General features: G+C 36.2%; 1 protein-coding gene across 2 annotated transcripts in view; it reads right to left on the reverse strand.

Moving 5' to 3' along the window:
• Pacrg (parkin coregulated) overlaps positions 1 to 19,514 on the reverse strand; it is a 503,840-nt gene that overhangs the window by 209,161 nt on the left and 275,165 nt on the right. The window lies entirely within an intron of this gene.

Raw genomic sequence — 19,514 nt, forward strand, 5'->3', positions numbered from 1 at the left:
ACAACAATAAGGTATAAGAGAACAAAGGGTTAGAAACTGTTTTTAAGAACAGTTATGAGAGCAAAGCAACAAGTTGCTTTGTAGAGAAAAGATAAGGGACTGTATATTGTGTGGTAGATCCACACTAAAGAATAGAAATGTACCATTTGCTCAAAAGAGGAATGGAGAGGGTCGGGAATCAGGACAGTGATCACTGGCCGTGTGAAGCTTGGCAACTCACCGACAACTTCTTGCCATAGTCTCCTCAGTTATGGAAATCATTATTCATTTTCAAGCACTACATTAAAATGATTTAAATGAAAGAGCTGTCCAGAGCATGTATTATAGAAGGTCGGAGGTGGGGACGGGTAAATTGTGATGCCTCAGACTTCCAAAAAGTCGAAATCTCTTATTTTTAAAAGGTTCTACCTTCTAATGACAAAGATTGCCCATGATCCTATGACCTTAAAGCATATGCCAGAGGGAACTAGGTTACCAAAAGGGATGATACTTGGGTCAGTGCACCCAGGAGGAAGTGCTGGTGTCGTCCTTGAACTCTAGCTCATGTTTTCAACAGCCCTCAAACATTCCAGCACCTGCAATTAGGCGCCACAGATACAATTTCCTCTGTGAACTATCTTTTTACTATGTTCTTTATATTTAGTAATGATGAAAGTTGGTTAGCTCCTAGTCACTCAGTGTCTTTCTCATTCTTGACCTTTATCATGTTGTGAAGTATTCTGCACTATCCTTAAATTTGTGCTTTCCTCTATATCTTCACCTCTACTCGTATTTCTTGATTTTCAGCATCTGGTACTTGCCTCTGGTACTGGATCCTCATCCTCCTCCTCTCTCTTCTGGTTTGGGTCTTAATCCTTACTTCCACTCCTGTGGTCCCAAGTTGTCATCCTCACCCGCACCCTTCTCATCCTGGCTTTCATTGCCACTTCTTTTCTAGTCTGGATCTCTGTCCCCACCTTCTTTCCCCTGGACCTGAGACCTAATACTCTCACTTCTCCAGTGCTGGGTTCTCATGCTCACCTGTGCTGCTCTTAGATCCTCACTCCCCTCTCCCCCTGCTCTTCTGGGCTTAGGTTGTCATCCGCACCCGCAGTCTCCTCATTCTGAATCTTCATCCTCAGCTGCCCCCTTCATCCTTGGGACTCCTCCACTGGAATACCTGCCTGTACTCTAACAGACCTCTTTGCTTTCTGATTTTTCTCCACTGTTTCACCCTGACTTTTCTTTCTGCTGCTGATCATCCTCCACCTGCTCACAGTCTGCTCACCCTGTTTTCTAGAGTGGAGCACAAACTAACCAAACACAAAGGAGGTATTTAGGGTAAGTTTGAATTAAATTAGATCTTTAGTTAAAAGTCCAAGAATATAAAGTACTATTTAGTGGCTTCACGGCTATTTCCTGTGGAATCACTAGGAAAGTTTAAAAACTAAATTGTACGTCTCTTCACTTCTCCCAACAACAAAGTAGGGTTTGGGGTATGAAAGCCCTGGACAGCAGCCCCACAACTTCTGGTTCAGTCAAGCCTGCAGTCTTGTTTGATTTGAAAGTAAACACATATGTAATGAATAGAGATGGCTCAGCCTCAGCTCAGAGAACTCACCTAAATATAACTATAGAACTCCATAACATCACGGCTCATTATTACAGCATTTAGACACATTGCAGGACATAGCATATCTTCGGACAAACAACTAAAAATGGAATACTATAATTTAGTCCACAAGCCCTAGAAATGAGACATTTAAGTACAAAGATTCAGAGCAGCACAGGCAGGCAGAAGAGCAGGGGCATGTGGTGTGGTGCACAGAAGTGAATGGGAAATGTATTTTGCTGGTCTTAATCTAAAAGTTGTTTTGTTTGTCCAGGAAGAGTCAGCTCAGTTTACCTTAAGAGCACAGGGATCCTGCATGCATACTGTTGTGAGAACAGCAGCTGTAGACATTCTTCTGAAGAATCTATCAATGAGGCCCAAAGCGTTTAAGACTGTGCAGATGTGTGCCATGATTCATAGCCCCAGTAGCTGATATATATGGAGCACCTCTACATGGAAGAAATTAAACTGAGTACTTTATATAGATTCATTTACTAATCCTCCTTCACCAAACATTTACTGAGAATATATTATATGTCTACAACTGCCCAGGAATTGAAAGGACAGAAATGGAGTAAGACAAATAAGGCACCACTTGCTAGGAGTTTTTAATATGATATGGAGGAAGATATTAAAAAGTTTAATATCTTAAATAATTTACACTGTGCTGATTCTTCCTATGACGAGTAGGATATTTAATCCGCCAATCACAGGGGCACCTAGCCCCGTCTGGAAATAGGGAAGCTCTCAGATGCAAGAACAAATCCCAGTGATTAGGTGAAGAGTTTCCAGAGAAGGGAGCAGTATATTAGGAAAAAGGAGTTCTTTTCATTTGATGTTCTGCCTCAGCTTGTGTGGATGAGATCCCACTAAGAAACCTGGGCTCACAGTCCTAAGAAATAAAGAGACATTCTGACTGGTTTTATCATATAATGAATATGTCTTTCTTGGGATCATTTAGAAGCAATAACTGGTATGTAGGAGTGTAGGCGTGTATAAAAGGAGGGTGAGGCTGTAGCAGTTTTTCCAAACTTGAGGACCCTGAGTTCCATCTGGCCTAATCAACTAGATAGAATCAGAGGCTTGAGATTCTGAGTTTTCTGCTGCTCCTATGCATGCCTCCATATCATCTCACTCCTTACAAAGGATGCAATGCCATATCATGCCATATCAGAAACTGTAGGCAGGAAGGTCTAAATTTGGGAACAGAATAACATGGGTGTGTTGATTGTGTTTTTTAATATTTTAAAACGAGTGAATGATCGAGTATGTATACAAGTGCTTACAGTTATATCAATTTGTGGATTTAGTTGATTACAAGGAAGCTTTAATGTTGATACCATGAAGTCTTAACTATGACCTATGGGAGGATTTAGAAGAGATAAGTATCTGAATTGGGCGATTGTGAAAAGATTTTGGTGACTGAAGTGGCTCTTGGATGTTGGATTATCAATGTTTTTCTTTCAAGATGTGTATGACAAGCTTGCATAAAATAGCCTAGAATGTGCCTGTGGACTCTGATTATTAAAGAAATGTTTTGAAATATGGAATACATTAAGGAATAAACAATATGCAAATTTATATATGTATATATAAACAGCATTGAATTTTTGTTGATTAGGTTTATGCCCATACGTATAGCTACTTGGTCACTTTGGGGGGATATGTTAATGATCTCTTTCAGCACAAATGGTGATAGTACTTATGAAGAAACAGTTCAATTGCAACCTTGATTGAACTAACATGGTTGTGATGAATATTATTGGACTGACAATGACCACAAGTAAAATGCCTCAACTATTGCACTTAATGATACCTAAAAAACGATGCTAAATCATTTAAAAAGAGGAGATAATGGCTCTAGAATCTATGCAGTGGTTGTGAAATAAAGTCACAGTATACTTTATAAAGACCCCTTAAGCTATCCAAGAGGGATTTTTTACACCACCAATTTCTACTTGTTACTCTATTTTTCTTCCTCATTCTTAGGAAACTAAGACACAGCTCTGAATTTGGAAGTCTTTTTTATTCTTATTGTCCCAATAGAATTAAAGAAAGATGATTTGGGGGAAATTAAACATTACTTTCCTTTGAAAGAGTATGTTAACAGATATAATATTATTCTTTAGCTTTGAAGAGATGAAATGTGTTTATTCCTGTGTTGATGGTCCCAAAAGCTATTGTCAAGACATAAGTGAAGACTTAGAACACAAGATTTAAAGTTTTGAAAGGGTCTAATGTGAGGAATCTACTGACATTATAGAACCTTTCTATTGAGAAAATTGGATTCTATTGTACTGTTTACTACCTTCAACTATAATCAAGAAAACAGAGCTTCCAGGTACAGATAGATAGCTAAAAAATAAGTAAAAATAATTTTAAGTCAAAGTGGTAAAATTTATTCATTCTAGATGGTTATAAGCTACATGTATGACTTTCTCAGGCATAAAATCCATTACTGCTATGATTTTTTGCAAAGTGAAAACATTTTCTGCTATTAGATATGATTTGCTACTGTGGAGTCAGAAAGTAGAAACACTTTTACTCATTCTTTATTTTAAAACTAGAAACAATACACAAAAGGAAAAGCAAACAATAAATTCTAAGAAATACTTTGACATGCTATTTGTTATATCCTTACTATACAAATCGTTATCATCATCCAATAAAAGAACCTATCAGTCCCATTAAAAAAGGGCTAAAGATCCAAGCAGATAATGCACAAATTAATAGATACAAAAGAACAGTTAATATTCCAGAATGTTCAAATTAATTGGTAATCAAACAAAATATGGCATCACATTATAATTTGAGTATTATATTAACCAAAAGTTGTTAAAAATTTAACACTCAAAGTAGAAATGAGTTTGGGAAAAGAGATACCCTAATTAACACCATACTTTAAATAATTCCAACTTTACTAGAGAACAGTTAGAAAGGCAATATATTTAAAACCATAAAATGCTTATAATAACCAAACAGTTTCATTTGTGAACCTTTAATCTATGGAGCTATAAATATATCTACAAAGAGTAATATGAAAAGTGTCAAAACTAGTATTATTAATATTAGTAACAATCTGAATGGTCCAATAACAAAGTATTTTTAGATAAAGTATAGGGTATATATATAATTACAGAATTGAGTTATCTAATGGAAAAATATTTTTAAAACTATAAAAATAATGTGTTTTATGCACATTTCTCTTTTGTGCTGAACATTATTCATTCTGATTATAACTTTATATTTTAATATTTCACAATTCAAGATCTTTATCATTTTTTCTTAATATTTTCTTGATTTTTTAAAAACCTATTATTTTTTAAGACATACTTTGAAATAATTTGACACATTTAAAATATGCTCAGCCCTTCGATAAACATTTAAGTATATTTAGAGAATAATTTAAGGAGACAACGCAGATCTTTGCTAAAAAATGGCATAATTTCAACTATTTTTTGTTGCCTTTAAGTTATTCAGAGGAGCTTTATAATATTGTTCAGATTTACAAGATACAATTTTGTAAGATTTACTAAGGAATTTTTAATTCTATTATAGTTCATGTAAGATCTCCTTACCCCAGTATCTTTTCTAAAAGCATGTGATTTTAAAGTATTTTTAAGTTTATCTATATTTATTTAGACATTTATTTTATTATTCTTACTATAATTAGTTGATAACGTTTTAGTCTGTGTCACTAAAAAGTATCCCTTAGCTAAAGTAGAAGGTAACGAAGTCAATGCTGATGATAACAGTTATTGTATGTATATCATACTCTCTGCTAGCTGATTTACAGAAGTAACCCAATAGGTTTGGTGCCATTATGTTATAATTTTATGAGACGTTGAGCCTTAATATTCAGTGCTGATAATTATTGATATCAAAATGGGAAAGGAACAGTCATGTTCAATTCAGTTTGAAAATGCACTTTATTAATTTTAGTTCTATTTTTGTCATCTCTTGCATTATGGAGAGCTGTACCCTCCATTGCTGTACCTTCTGCTACTTCTGTTTAAGGGGCTAGACTTGATTTTGATTCGTTCTCACGGGTCGGGAAGGATGCCTGGCTCTGGCAAGTGGGCAAGTGCGTGCTCCATCTTTCTGAGGGTGTCTTCTAAGCTCCGCCTTGGAGTGTCACCTCTGTGCCTTCACTGATGTATTATTTCTGTACAGAAATTCCCATGGAGTTATATTATGACTACATTTAGATGGAAAATTAAAGATAGGATGGTGATGAACAAGGAATAAGAAATGAGAAGAGAGGAAGGCAGAAGTCTCGTAACTGTCAAATAGCAAGACTGTATAACACTACAGGTCTGTGACTGTTCACATCTGGAACTTCCATCACCTCCCTGTGCCACAACTCTCCGAGGTATGGATTAATTTCCTTATTTTAGAGATAAGAAGTAATCACTCGAGCACAGCAATGTTGATGAACCAGCACAGAGTTATAGGTTAGCATAGAATATAGGTCCAGGTCAGTGCTAGAATACAGGTCCAGGTCAGTAACCTTCTAATGTGTCATATGAACTCTCAAAGAGCAACAGAGAAAGTAGTCTTTAGTATTAGTTCACTGAAAGTTCACCAGGTTTAAGTGTCTTCTTCAGAAAATGAATAATTTAAACTACAAGTCTCCGGATTCTACTTTCCTTAGTAGCTATGGATTTTTATTTGGACATTTGAATTGGTCAGCACAGGTTAAATTTTCTGGAGCATTAGATTAACCCCAAACCTCAGATTAATCATTTTTCATGGTTAACATGAAAAATCTTTCATGGTCAACACAGGATTAGGACAAGAGAGACATTAAAGAACTATGCATTTGGTTTTGAAATGTCCCAGTCTGAAAGGAATACATCTCTCCTGTGCACAGTCCATTGCTAAAGTTGGACCCAGGGTTGTGTATTATTGGACAATTGAGAAATGTTAAAGAGCAGATAGGTGGTATACAATAGATGTTGCTGTCATAGAATTCATGTTGTTTTGGGGGAAGCAACACTTCTCCTTTGCTTCCTGTTATGGTTGACAAATTGTGTCAACTTGAGAAGTTTAGAAATGTAGTTAAGAGACTCAACAGAGAGCAAAGATCCTTACTTTGTAAATATCCTCAGCCTGTGCAAGAGGAGGGCACAGAGGTGGTATGAATTCTAGGGTATAGGGTGGGCGTAGCCTGCTTACAATATAGGGAGGAGAAGATGCTTGGTCCCCCTCTTTTGTTCTGGTTGCTTTTGCTGTGTTGAAGCGTTGCCTGGTGCCATGCCACCCTGCCTTGGAGCTGATTATGGACTGAAACCTCTACAAACTATGAGCTAAATAAAACTTTCCTTCCTTAATTTTGGGTGTCAAGTATTTTGTCCCAGCAATGAGAAAGAAATAAACGACACACCTTCCTTGTGGCACTAAGGGGTTATATGACCCAGGATAATCACTGTGGTCCATCCCCATGGTCACAGTTATTTGAAACAGCTAGATATGTGCTGGGTTAATATAATCATCCAAATCTTTGTCTTTTTATTTTTTATGAAAAATGATGCTTGTTTTTTCTTACAAGCATGTGAATAGGTAAACATGCAGTCCTGGGGTACATTTGGAATATTTTGAGGCCAAGAATGGTGCTGGTTTTAGTATGAGCTTCCATATAAAAGAACAGAGAATGACAATACTGAGTTACTAAATTGAATGCTATCTAAAATATTTTTCAGATATATGAGTTATTAAGCAAACTTTACTAAGAGAATTTTGATCAATTTTCTTTTTTGTATCTTGTAACCAAAATAATATTAAGTAATATATCTCCTTTTCATATTTTCAGGAAAAAACATGTTTTTAAATTAAAACCATTATAGGTTTTACATTATTATCATTGTTAAAATCTTTACCTGGGAAATTTCAAGATACATAAGTGAAATGATTGGGCTATAAAGGATAATATATTTTACTTGTACTTGTTCCTTTCTAATTAAAAAGAATTCTCAAAACATGTTTTGTATTATGATATGAATTCTCAAATTTATCTTTGCTTGATGATTTTTCCATTGGAATTCTTTCTTTTGGAATATATTGTTTTTTTTAAATGTTGTTGATGAAATTTCCTTAGCTGTGTCATGCATGTTTGTTCTGTATAGCTGGATGACCTTACTCATTAAGCTCTCCTAATGATGCCACTGTGTTGTGGCCCTTATATTTGTAGGTTAGTGTTAGCTCTGTACTTCATTAGCAGCCAGGGTCACTCTCTTGTAGGCCTGATCAGAAATGTATGCTGCTGCACATAAACAAAAGAATATTACAGGAGAATTTAGATGCATAAACAGAAATTTACTCTCACCACTGCTGGCAATAAATAGAGAGCATTATACCATTATATTTTATTTGCTGTTGCAAATTAGGCATCCTTGCATGGTAGTTTTTATACAAGATCTAATAATGTGGCAGGCCCAAATGGCTACTTCATGCCTTTGAGTATGGCACCCACAGAAATTTCCATATGGATAGCAGTTACACACCTTATTAAATTAATTCTGCAAACATTTTGATGCATCTACTGTGCACTGGTCAATCCATTAGATGCTGTGGGCACACACTACTTTATAAAGTTATATTCCAAGTAACAGAAGACAGAAATTTATAGAGTTCTGTGGGGGAGGGAAAGCAAGGTAAGGTCAAGACTGAATTAGGGCAGGAAGGAGAGAGGAGACTCTGAAGAGGCTCTGTGAACAACGAACACTAGAGCTGGGCTTTGAAGGTCCCTTACTGCGTAGGCATTTGGCAATATGACAATGGACATTCTGAAAGAAAGCAAAGGTAGAAGGAGAAAAAGGCAAGTTCTGTGGCACATTTCCGTTTGGCTAAAGCTCAGGATGGATGAAGGGAAACTGAACTTGAAAACACAATTTGCAGTCAGATTGTTAGTGAGAATTCTTGGATGGCATGACAAAAAATTTAAGACAAGTAGATCTTGGAGGTCTGTCTACCAGTGAAGAGGAAGCATATTTGGGGAGGTTAGAGAATTTAAGACTTTTGCCTTGGAGTTCAGTGTGTGGCCCAGGGAAAAAGAAAGCCTTGAGTAAACTTGCTTGGGTGACAAAGAGGTAAGAAATTGGTGGAGGATTTCTGGGAATGATGCTGTAAACTAAAAACCTTCAATGAACTTCCCTTTAGCTGACTGCTAAGAATTACAAGTGGCAAAATCTCCAAAGAGTCCAGATGATGGGAAACAGCTGGAAGATGGGAGAATGTGAGATGAGACGAGATTTGTTACTGTCTGCCACAGGGAAACACAGCTTGGAGTCTATGTCTTTTGGATCAGCTGCCTGTAGAACAGGAGCTGACATCCTTCAAAGGAACATAAAAGAGTCTAGAGGCTCTAACACATATTATTTGTTAAGTCCACAGTGGAACTGCACTTTAGGGCCCTGTTGAGGTTAGACAATGTCTGGCCACTAAGTAGTGAAGAGAAATGAAAGGTGTCACTTCTATGACAGAGTTTTTCACTACCAGGGAAGGACCTCCAAGCTCCTGCTCCCTTTACGCCTGTGACCAGCAGCATCTATCAGGCTGGATCTCTAAATGAACAGAGCTCCTGCTTACCAGCAATAGATAGCTGCACGTGGGAAAAATAGATTTGTGTTATTTTAAGTCACTTACTGCTTTAAGCCCCTAGAAGAATTGGTTGTTATTATAAGGTAATGTAGCTTACTTTGATTGATATAATTCCCTTTATCAGAGCAAGACAATTCTATTCTTATTTGTTTCAAAAATGTGAGTGAATTTTCCTGTAAGTAGTTTAAGGCCCAACAGTGGAACTGGATAGAGTTAGCGGCCCCAAAAGAGGGGTGAAATCTTGCCACATGTGCATGCAAAATGCAGAGCAAATGCTAAACTTAGCTGTAGATTGGCCAGTCACAGAACAAAGCACCTGACGCGTATCACTGTGACTATGGAGCTGGTAGCTGCATTAACCCATATATAAGCTGCCTGTTCCACTCAGAATATCCCCACTGAAAAGGAACAGATTGGACTAAACCAGAAGAGGAGGTTGCACAAAAGAGAAAGCTATCCCAGAAGACATTAAATAAGCAAAAACTATGGCATGGGAATAAAAGCAGCATGGAATAAAACAGCATAAAATAAATACAAGTAAAGTAAATACATACATAAAAGTGCAAAGGGATCTTGAATTTTATTAAATGCTCAAGTCATTTATTAAGTGTGTCATGTGACTTTTACCCTTTAATGCTATAAATTGCCTTGATTCATTTAAAAATGTTCACCTAATCTTATACTCCTGAAATAAAATGAGTTACCTCATGAGGCATCATAACTTTTACGTATTGATGGATTCAATTTGTTAGTAATATTGTTTAGAAATTTTTCAAAGATTTTCATGCGGGAGCTGGCCTTACTAGTTTCCTTAATGTAATATCTATGTATTTTGGTGTCAAGGCTAAGGTAACCTTTTAAATGAAGTGGAGCATATGTTCTCTGGTTTTTCTCTGAGAAAATTGGCACAAACTAACCAGAGAAGCTATATGAGCCTTGAGGTATATTTATGTGAAGGATTGCGTTTACTAATTTAATTTTTAAATTTTCTATATGATGTTTTTAACTTATTTTCTATTTTTCTAGTGTCAAATTTGATGTTTTGTTTTCCAAAAATGTGATAATTTCATCAAAATTTCAAAGTTTTATGGATAAAATTGATCATCATATCTTGCCATGATGTTTTTCACATCTGTTAGATTTGTATGAATTTACTTTTTCATTTCCATTGTTGTCTCGTTTTTTAAAATTTGTCAAGTATTTAACAATTTTATTAATAATTGTAAGGAAGTCACCAACATTTGGTTTTTGAAGCTCTCAACTGTATAGCTGTTTATTATTTTTTAGATTTTGATTTAAATATAATATTTAGTCTTTATTTGGCTTTTTTGATGTTCTCTCTATAATTAATTAAAATGAATAGTTTTCTCTTGTTTGTTTCTTTTTTAAAGTCACATTGAAATCTATATTTTCTCTAAAAAATGTTTTTACCACATTATATGTAGAAAATATTTTAATATGTAATTTTTATATCATTCTCATAAAAGTTGAAATTTTTGTGGGTAGTATCTGTGTAATATTTTTGTTGTTGCACAATTAACATACATTCTACTTTACTTTTTTTACTTGGAAGATAGGCTATTTACTTTCAAAGCAAATAAGAATATTTCAATTATTCCTATGTTTGAAATTGATTTCAAACATAAATTGCATTTTGATTACTTAATGTTTTGTCTGATTTCCACCCCTTAATATAGTCAAGTCTTATTTTATGGCCAAACATACAGTTGGTTGAAAAATGGAATTTGCAGCATTAGGTGCAATATTGGGCTTTGATAAAGAGCAGAAGCAGATCAGGAAGCCCAGCTGTGAGTAAAATTCTAACTTTACTATTTGCAAACTTTGTGAGATGGGAAAATCTCAAATTTTATATATCTTACTTTTGTCACCTGAAAGGGGCAGATGATAGTACTTATTTTTGAGGGTTGTGAATAGGACTTACTGATATGGTTCCAGAAAACTGTAAGCCCACTGAAATCTTTTGGGACTGAGTAGTGGTGTACTGTGATTGCTATTCTAGAGGAAAATTTTTACATAATTTCAGCCCTTAACCTAATTGATCATGAAAAAAATAATGTGTATTTTAATAATATCAATAAATTTCATAAATATTTAAATGTATCAACTATATCTCATACAGAGATATTTCATATATTTCTTTTCATCATCTATGGAATAATGACAATAATGAGCATTGCTTAAAACCCAATGAGAACCTCAGTATATTCCAAAAATAACTGTAACTAGAGGGAAGGCCATATTCTGTTCTTATACAGCAATAAATGCAATTTAACAATGCAAACCAAATCCTAATATTAAAAATGTTGATGCAACACTTGGATTAAATAATAAATCAAAAGCATATATATATAATATTTATAAGAAATACTTAAAAGCATACATATTGGTGGTTTGCTAGTTTGCACAAAGTGAGAACAAAATGGAGGACTTATCTATCACTCAGGAGATGGCGTCACCAGCCACCTCTAGTGAAATGACCTCAGTAGAGCAGCTGGACAAAAAGCAGGTTTTTGCTTCCTAACATTCGAACAAACTTGTCAGAAATCTGTTTATTTACCAAGGACGAAGTCCAGTCAACTGAAGAGACAGAGCAGTTCTATTGAAAGCTTTAGAACAAGCATGGAATTAAAACAGTTTTTCGGATTATGCCTTTCCAAACTTTAAAACAGAATATAAAGCCTATGACTCCAAGCTCCAACTCCTGAGAATAGTTTCAACTTCTTCCTTACTGTTGAAAGAATTAGACAACTTTTGCCCTCACACATGGGAAGACATTTCTATCAAAGGAAAAAAGTTCCAGGCCCTGTAAATCTTCTGGGCAAGAATTTATCAGAAAAGATCAACAACTCCATAGAGGGACTGTCTTAAACATCTCCAAAAGTGGTTCTTGCAGTTCTGTATGCATTGGCCACACTGGAATGTGGGCTCAGGACATCACTGAAAACATTGTTGCTGTGGCAGAAAGTCTTTCAAAAAAATTGCCAGAGAAGTGGAAAAGCGAAACTCTTGTGTGTGAAAACTGGGAAGTCAGTTCCTTTCCCATCTTTCCTTATTTATCTCTTATCGGAATGAAACCAACAAAATGTTCATCCGTGAACTGAAGGAAAAAGAGGTTAAGACTAAAGTGAGAGCGAAAAGTTTGTGAAAAACAGAAGTTGAACAGGGAAAAGGAAAAGTTAAAGGGAAAAGCTAAGAAGGCTACATCAGTGCTAGCTAAAGTTGGCGAGGCGCCTAAAGCTTAAGGTGCTTCCGTGAAGAGCAGCAGGCTGCAGAAGAAAAAGATTGGCAAGTGAAAACCCAAGTTAAAGTGACAAATGAATCTGACGATGAAATTCCACAACTGGTACCTAAAGGTAAAAATCCAGTAAAAGAAAATGTTGAGGTACAAAAACATATCACAGGGAAGAAGTCTCCAAATAAGAGTCCTGGTCCCAAAACACCACAGGACAAGAAGAGAAAAGCCCTGATGGCTCCTGAGATCCCAGACACAAGTCTAAGGAAGAAGCCAAAAATGGGACAGGAGAAGAAGCAGCAAAGAAAATCCTCACCAGGGAAGACAGACTCCCAAAGAGCAGGAGGCCAAGCTCTTCACTACTGTAATAAATATTGTAAGGGAAGATACCCACACCCCTAAACAATTGCCAAAAGAATGCAAAGTGCTCTAGTAAACATAAAATCAGTGACCCAACCAGAAGAAAACAGTAGAGTTACTTGAGAGCTGTTGAAAAATCTTTGAGTCCTGGGCTCAGTCCTCTGCTCCGTTCAAAATAAAAAAGCAAAATAAAAACATTCAGATCCTGAAAAAATAAAATAAAATAAAAGCATACATATCAAAATGAATGCAATAAAGCCAAAGGTATATAGAGAACCAAACTTATAGCCTTAAATGTTATGATTACCAAACAAGAAAAAAATGAAATTAAAATTTAACTCAAGAAGTTATAAAAACAAAACAAAGAAAAATATAAATCTACTGTATCAAAATAAAATTTTATGTCATAAGATTAAATAAAGTAGAAAAACAAGGTGAGGCTTCAAAAAATATACCACATAAAATATAGAAAACACTGACTGACAAATTAGAAAGAAAATATAATGTATTTATTATTTCCATTTTATAGATGAAGCAATGGTGTCCCATGGCCTTAGTTACTTTCTTCATTACTGGGGCAAAACACACAGCACTCACAACTTAAGGAAGGAGAGGCTTACTGTGGCTCACAGTTGGCAGAAGCTGACTGGGCCCAAGGTGTGGCAAGGGGCACAACAGAGGAGAAAGAGTTGGAATGGTGAATAGGGAGGAAAGGCTGTTAAGGAAGGGAGACACACCCTTCTAGGCGGCCTTTCCATTGACCTGCCTCCTCCTAGCCAGTCTTCTCTCTTCCAGCATCACAGTTAGCCATAAACTTGACAGTAAAGCAATCCACTTTTGAGTAATCCAGTCATCTCCCAAAAGCTCTACCTATGAGTACAGGAGGTTTTGGGGGACATCTAGGTATAAACTATAACATGCACGAAACAAAGTAACTCATCTCGGAACAGTATATACAGCAACTAAATGCTGCAGTCAGAATTCTAAGCAGGACATCTGATTCCAGTGTGCGCTGTTAACCAGCATATTATCCTGCTGAACTATAGAAAGGATAAGGCAATTCTTAAGTGCTACCCAAAGAAAAACTTATTTTTACTGAATGAGTGAAAAGTAGAAAGCTGAGAAAACTGGCAAATACCTTTTAAAACCAAACAAAAGTCCTAGAAGTTTATAATAAATATTCACAGATGTAAGAGAATAAACAGAGCCATAAAGAAGAAAATACTATTTAAAAGGAACAGAGAAAAGGAAAGTTATAATAATAGAAATAAAATATTAAATCAATTTTGGAAGATATAGTCCAGAAAACTTCCAAGAAAATAGAAGTAAGAGACAGAAATGGAAAATATGAACCAAAAGATAAAGAAATGAAAGAATCAACCCATAAGGTATAATATATTATTAACAGGAACTGCATGCAGGCAAGCAAGAGAAAATAAAGGGAAATCATTACAGAAATACTGCAGAAGTGTCTAGTGATGAAATATGAACGTGTCTAAATTGGAAATCCTCAGGAAACTTAGTGAAAAAAAACAAAGCATGTCAAAAAATATCAACATGAAATTTTGCATTACCAGGGATAAAAAGAAGATCCAAAAAACTTTCAAAAACATTCAGAGATTTGAAAAATCAGAAAATGACTGGAAATTCTAATAGCATCAACATTCTCAAAGCAATATAAGAACTTGAGAGGCAACAGAGATGGTGATCTCAAAATTCCAAATGAAGATGATTTTCAACATTGCCAAACTAAATTAATAGCCATTAGATGGAGAATTTTCCAGATATACAAAGGCTACAAGACATACATTTAAGGTATGTTCCAGAAATTATTTGGAGAAGTATACTATGAAAATGATGAGGAGAACAAGACATATGACTAAGAAAAATTTCAACATCCAAGAGGAGCAACAGGAGTGTGGAACCACGTGGTCCAGTCAGAGGCAGACACATGTATGGAAGAAGAACACTATCTCCAACAGAGCAAAACGGGTGGGTGTTTCTGATGCTCTGGACATTTCAACACTAATGTTCTTTTAACAGATTAAGGTACTTGTAAAAAGTATTAAGTACATAAAAAGCAAGCTAAATGATAACTAACAATCAATGCTAAGGAGAAAAAGCAGTGTAAGACATGTGGGCACTGTAGATGAACAACCTTCAGGGAGCAGTTTTATGGGATGATGGGATGGTAAAATAGACAATTGCTTTCACCAAAATTATGAAATAACCATATTGAAGGGAAGGGGAGAAAAGGTCTGTTTTTGGGGTGAGTTAAATTCTTCTAAGTATAAGGTGATACTAAGCCCAGTCTCTTGAAGAGGATCCTAAAACAAGATTTTTCTTCTTGTGATTAGTGAATTATTTCCCCTATTTCTTTATAGACACAACAGATTATTTGGTTTTCCTTTTGTCCTCTTCTTGTACTTTTACTTTTTATATTTAACTTTGGCCTTTTCTTTTAGCTACTAATTCAGCGACAGAGTTTATTTCTCTTTCCCTTGTACATTATGTCTTATGATACACTATCCATTTAAACACGGTTACTCTTAAGGCCTATGTTCTATTTCTCTAATCATTCACATCATAAAATAAGCAACACCTCTCCTTTTCCTAAACTTCAAGTAGAAAATTATCATTTATGTTTCCCTTCAATTCGCTCTGTACTTTTCTGACCTGTCTAGGCTCTTTTGGTAGAGTTTGGAGTGTCCAAAACTTAGCTTTGCCCAGGGTGGACCTGCCTTAGCTCAACAGCATTGGCATCAAGTGGGTAGCATCTCAGGCCCATTCCCATCTACCGAGAAGGGCCTCCTGTGACTCATCCAGCTCTTCAGATGCTCTGTGTGCACTGAAGTCTGGGGCATGAAGCTGTATAGGGCCAGCTGTCTGCTTTCAGTTGGTAAAGATCCTACATCTTAGAGCCAAAGGTCAGGTTCTACAGATCAGAAGACCATTTCAATACTTTTAAGTCAAGAAGTCTGCTCTTCCTTCAAAACCAGAACTATATCAGTACATGAAGGTGATTGCTTCTCAAATGTAGTGGCCTAATTTGCAGTACAGAGAGGGTCCTGGCAGGTATAGCTTTATTGTGAATATTTTTATCAATATAATTTGATCCTCTTTATCTATTTGCAATTTTTTATATTCAGTTCTACTTTTCTGAAATTAAAGTTACTCCTATCTTTTAAAATTTTGTTTCCAGCATATTCAGTTTACAATATGTTTTGTTTGTTTGTTTGTTTGTTTTTTGAAACAGGGTCTCACCATATTGTTCAGACTAGCCTTGAACTCATTATGTAGCCTACACTGGCCTTGAACTTACAGCACTTTCTCAGTGTTGGATAGCATCCTCAGTAACCGCTGGCACAAAGGGAAAATGGATGTTATGGTCCTCAGACTATAGGTCTTTTACTCATACGACTGAGATGAAATAGTGCCCCAAATGCTCCACTGTCTGGAATTTTTGGAGGCAAAAAAGTCTTAGCCTCAGTTCTTTTTATTTCTCAGTAGTGGTTTTTCCCATCCAAATCTCTGAAGCATTTTTCTTTCTGTTATTTAAACTCAGAGGCAAAACGTGCCTCAATGTGGGCCATTTCTTTAGAATGCTGTGAGTTTCTTCTACCTCATACTGCGTATGAGTTCCCGTTTGTCTTAGGAAATCGTTCCTTACCTCTGTTATTGGTCTCTTTTCTTGTGTGACACTATCCCTTTAAACGTATATCTTTAGCTTCTGTTTGTGTCCTAGACTCTCTATTTTATCCTATTTTCTTACAAGTTTTATTTGTCTGTGGTTTTTGTTGTTATTATTGTTGTTCAGGTTGGCTTTGAACTCATTAGGTAGCCTATGTTGGCTCTGAAATAGCAATGATCCTCCTGCCTCAGCCTCCTAAGAGTTAGGATTATAATACTTCCATGACCTAACTTGATTTCTTTTTAAATATTCTTTTCTTTTCTAAGACAGTCTTAATATCAGGGCTACATTTACAAATTGATACTGTGAAGATGATTCGTGTCCATATTTTTGTGGAGACTAGTTCTCTCTGGCCCTTTTAGTTTCCCTTATCCTATTTGAAATTGGACTATTTTGCATTTGAGTACAGGCTTCTCTTAAGACTTTTGACTTCCCTTTCATGGTAGCTACCTCTTCTGGAATCCTGGGGATATCAAACAAGATTCTACAAGTTTTCTCTGGTTCCTACACTAAATGTCATTAAAGTACTGTTTTCTTCTGACTGTAAAAAGTATTTCTTACCCTATGTGTAGTCATTGTTTTCCATAGCACCCCAAGCCTGTACTGTTATCCTTGCTTCTATAAGAGGAAAGTTTCCCAGATTCAGTTTGCAGGTTGGGCTTCTTGTCTTTGCTCTCTTAATCACTATAATTAGTGTGAAATTTAATATTTAGGCCAGGTACAAATGCATTTGTTTTTTCCTAACTGGATAATCAAGTGTAAATCCATAATCCCTAGTCTGATAGAGGCTTTGCTTTTTTCATCCTTCCCTGCAGTGCTCTGCTGTTGGCTTTCAGTGCTCAGGGCTCCATATCCCCTTCGTAGCATGTTATACCAGTATATTATGGAGTTTCAGATCCGGAAAAATTAAGAACAGGGAAATTGGGGAAAGGGAGTAGTGGTAGTTGGCAAATAAAATAACACAAATGGAGTTCAGGTATCAGATGATCATTCTTTTGGGTTACTATCAACTTGTTTGGTTTTGTTTTGAGAGAAGGTCTTGCTATGTTGCCCAGACTGGTCTTGAACTGATGGACTCATATAATGCTCTTGCATCAGCCTTGTAAGTAATTGAGACTACAAGTGTTTGTCACCATGCCTGGCAAAGTTGGAGTCTGGAGTGCATGAGCAGCAGGAGAAGGAAATTATATTCTTATCCTTCTTCCTTTCTTGAAATCCTCTAACCACTGAATGCATCCTTTTCTCATTCCAGGAGTCAACTTTAAGATTTGTAGAAATCAATCCCTTGATTCTGAGAGCAGATGGGCAGCTAGACCCAGCTCTTGACCTTATAGTGGATCTATGTTTTTTGATTTGCCTTTGTAGGTATTAATCAGAACCGCTATCTGGTGATGGTGATGCTAATTTTGGCTCCTGGCTAAAATATAAATTATAATAACAGCATGATTTGAGAAAAAAATTTCAGCTTTTCCATTTTATGCCAATTCTGTGTATTAGCCTCTTCTAGATCAACTAGTCTCACTCCAGAATTCCACCTGGAAGATTTAGTTTATGCAGATAATGTTTTTCACACTGTGCTGGAACTATGCATAGTCTTGTATAGTTAACCAGCATTTCTTTTGAGAAAAGTTTGAATTCTACTGACATAGATTTAGAAAGGAGAAACAGAGTTACATTTAGGATTGGTATACAATAGTGATAAACTATTATGGCTACTTGAAACAAGTTATCAAATTTATATTTAATTTTTGCTGGGAAATCATGTTTACTGAGTAATTAATAATGCTTCATTCACCAGCAAATGACCTCCCATATGTCTGTACAATCAGTTTTTTCCTTGTAACACACCATTTTACTCTTAATTCGTTTATGTATTTTGAAATAGAGATCAAACAAAATTGAAAATAATTTCACCTTAACTTGTAGCTTTTTGTTTTTGTTATGTTTTAATTGTAAAAAATGTAACCAAAATGTTATTCTTTTTCTGCCCTAGGTGTCTTTATCAGGAGACATGGAATTTGTGGGTGACTCCTATAAGCCAGCAATCCTTACATGAGGAGTTTATTTTGAAGAAAAGGACAGACCTCTGGATACTGTTGCTATTCTGACAGGTGCAGGAGAAAAAGTACAGAGTTCCGCTGGAGACTGTTCTGTGCCTTTTTTGTTTATCAATGAACCTTGCATATCATCCTCAGAAATGTAGCATTTCAACTAGAATTTAATGTCTTTAAAAAGCATGACACATTCGAGAGAATAAATCACATTTGGAAAAGGTTTTAATATGGCCTAGCACTGGGTGCCCTTCCTAAAGCCTTTTAAAGATCACCCTTCACACAGCTGATGCGAGGGGAAAAGAAGCTGCGGTTTTGATAAGGTCTCCTTCTGAGGGCCACGTCTCTTGCCATATTAACTGCACATCAGGGAGCACTGTCCTTTTGTTTGGTTTCTCTGGGTCCTGGTAGAAATGTGGCCTGGTAAGCTATGATCTCTGTGGAGATCTCAGAGATATGAGAGCAAGTTTCAGAGCATATTCAGGATGAGCAGTCATCACAGTGCAGCTGCAAGCCTAGAATCCTAATGATGCTAATTCCAACCAACACAAAGACCACCAGTAAGATTAGGCAATTCAGATTCTGAGAAAGCTTCCCATGGTGAACTTTTTTATTCTCATTCTTGGTCAAACCATGCAGCAAGAACTCAGCTGAGACATTGAGGGTCTCCTCCTCCCCCAGTCAACTAGACTCTGAGGTGTTCTGTCAGTCCTCCAGGAAGCAGCTTGTCAGAGAGCAGAAAAACAGGCAGAGCCTGGAGAAGGGAAGAAATGCTTCTTCAGCCCTGGGCAGCCAGGACAATGGCCAAGAGTATAAACGCTGGGGATGGTTTCAGCTGAGGGGAAGGGGGACTTTATCTTAGTGTTTATACACACTGAGTCCTGCTTTTCTTGGTATTGGAATTGAATCCAGGTCCTTTTATTTTTTAGTTTGAGACAATGTCTCACTAAGACAATCCGTTGCCCAAGC

This window comes from Cavia porcellus, unplaced genomic scaffold (genome assembly GCF_034190915.1).
Source record: "Cavia porcellus strain 051 isolate PalLab524CR breed Dunkin Hartley unplaced genomic scaffold, mCavPor4.1 scaffold_22, whole genome shotgun sequence".
NCBI lineage: Eukaryota > Metazoa > Chordata > Mammalia > Rodentia > Caviidae > Cavia > Cavia porcellus.